General features: G+C 42.4%; 1 protein-coding gene across 1 annotated transcript in view; it reads left to right on the forward strand.

The window, feature by feature from the left end:
* The window catches only part of LOC122245910 (MFS-type transporter SLC18B1), a 3053-nt gene extending 2149 nt beyond the window's left edge, over window positions 1-904 (forward strand). Inside the window, exon 1 of the mRNA XM_043004041.2 lies at window positions 1-904. This exon is cut by the window's left edge and continues 2149 nt beyond it. The gene's annotated coding sequence lies outside the window, so the exon portion shown is untranslated.
* Window positions 905-2500: the final 1596 nt, after the last annotated feature.

Below are 2500 nucleotides of genomic sequence, written 5' to 3' on the forward strand. Positions count from 1 at the left end.
CTTTGTTGATGGACAGACCACCCTGAGTTGGCCTGGGAGAGTCCGTCCTTCACTTGCCTTACCTGGTATTTTATAAGGGGCAATTAACGCCTGTATATTTTGTTGAAACACATTCCCAAGGTCAGGGCAGATGTATAAGGGGTCGGTTGCAATAGATCGACCCTTATCTCAGGTTGCACAAGAGACTATTAATCGTTATTTGTGACCCTAAACAAGGTACTGACTTTTGACCTAGCTTCAGATTTTCTACGGGACCGTGTTAGACTATTTGGTGCTCTAGAGGCTTAGATTCGAAGGTTGTCAAAAATAGACAAATTAATATTATATTTGTCACTTGGGTTTACACACAAGTCTCATGTACGTTGAGGAAGAGTTTTGCTATGGTGTACAATTTACGTTTTAGGTTGTATGTCAAAGTAGGGTACATGCTCACGAATGGTGTGGAAGGACTAAAGCGAAATACAACCGATATTTTTGTTATTTTAATTTCTTTGTCACTTCTTTATAGTTATAGTTATTGGTTTATATGATCATTATTATTTTGGTGGCCTTTATGAATAGTATGCATTTTCCGCAACAGAGTCTGTGAATCTGTTGAATTAAGAGGACGCGATACCATGTTGTATTTATTTATTTTATTATGATTTTTTTAATGGCCATGTATTCAAATTTTTTATTCACCCAAGGAAAGCTACATTGGATATCTGTGATATACAACATAGTCATGTTTTGACGTATGGAGGAGATTATGTCATTAAATACATTATATAGATTTTATTTCAGTGATACCTCCATTGTCTTTTCTTGCGCATTTCAACCAGTGATGTAGTTTCCCGGACTACATCTCATTTGTATACATGCACTTTTGATGTATTTTTTTTGTTAATAAAAGGAAAAGTGATAAGTGTGTTTTTCTATTTAGCTTCGGAAGGATATTAAAAAAACCCATAAAGATATATATATTTGTCATTGAAAATTTATTTGGTATCAAAGTCGATATAACAATATAAAAAGATATATCAAAGAAAGAAAAAGAAATATGTTCATGTATGTATAAAGATTAAACAGACAGACTACAGTGAACAGACGTTACTGTTGATGTTTTTTGTTGTTTATCAAAAAATGTTTTGTTTTGATAAAATGCATTAAAAAAAAGACTCGAAATGTGTTCAGAAAATTTGTAAGCAGGAACAGGTGTTGAGAAGAAACATCGGAAGTAATTTTGTCGTCGTTTGAGGAGACGATGAAGGCAAACGGTACATAAATTACATTCTTTTACATGTCCAAAGAAAAGGAGATATGCAGGCCTGTATAAGTAGATCTTCCTTCATTGTCATATACACTGTATACTTCAGTCTACATGTTATTATACTTTGCTTTGTTGCTTTAATGGATTTGGCGATGGCTGTTCAGACATACAGGCGATCACACGCATTCCAACAATTAGCATTAAAGAGAATTTCAATATGAGAATAGCGCCCCCTCCCCTAAACAGGCATAAGCACACGCACATACACAAGCACATGCACATGCACAAGCACAAGCACACGCACATGCACATGCACATGCACATGCACAAGCACACGCACAAGTACACGCACAAGTACACACGGGTACACACACCCACTCTCGCAGGCCAGTCACCGACTATATAAGACTCCACTTCCAGACCCATTTACCTTTATAGTCCTTTCAACGCGGTGTCCTTAGCACTCTCTTTCCGGTCACCTTATATGTGCGGACCTTGTGCGTGAGTGCAGACGCGCGTCTCCCCCCCCCTCTCCCCTCCCATTCACATTCTCCATTTTCCTTACTCAATCTCTCCCCCCTCCTCCCCTCCCTCCCCTCCACCTCTCTCATCTCTCTTCTCTCCACACCATCTCTTTACTCTCTCTCCTCTCCTTTCTTTCTTTCTCTCAATTAACCATCCCATCTCTCTGCTAACCTTTCTCTCTCTTCTCTCTCCCTCTCCAACCCTTCCCGTACCCCCTTCTCCTCTCCATCCTCCTCTTTCTCTCTCTCTCCTATTTCCTTCTTCTCTTCCCTTCCCCTCTTTCTCTCTTTTCTTTTCACCCCATCTCTTCCACTCATGATTCATTGCCTCCCTATCCCTCACCTCTTCCTCTTCCCTCCTTTCCTTCCAACCGACTCTCTCCCCTCTCTCCTCCATCCCCTGTCTCCCCTTCTCACCTCTCTTTCCCCCGGTCTCCCCCTCTCACCTCTCTCACCTCCTCTCCCACTCTCCCCCACCCCTCTCACCCCCTCTCCCCCACCCCTCTCCCATACCCCCGCCTCCCTCTCACTCTCCCCCACTCTCCCCCACCCTTCTCCCACACCCCGCCTCCCTCCCACACCCTCGAACTGGCCTTTCTATTGACCGGACAAACACGCCCACCCACCTTCCGAGCCGCCACGCCGCCCGAGCCCCGAAGAAAACGGAATGACACTCCCTCGCATCCATTTTTTTTCTTTATTCTTCTTCTTCCTCTTTCTTTCTTTT

Source organism: Penaeus japonicus, unplaced genomic scaffold (assembly GCF_977035675.1).
Source record: "Penaeus japonicus unplaced genomic scaffold, GWHDUDI00000001_assembly GWHDUDI00000036, whole genome shotgun sequence".
Classification (NCBI taxonomy): domain Eukaryota; kingdom Metazoa; phylum Arthropoda; class Malacostraca; order Decapoda; family Penaeidae; genus Penaeus; species Penaeus japonicus.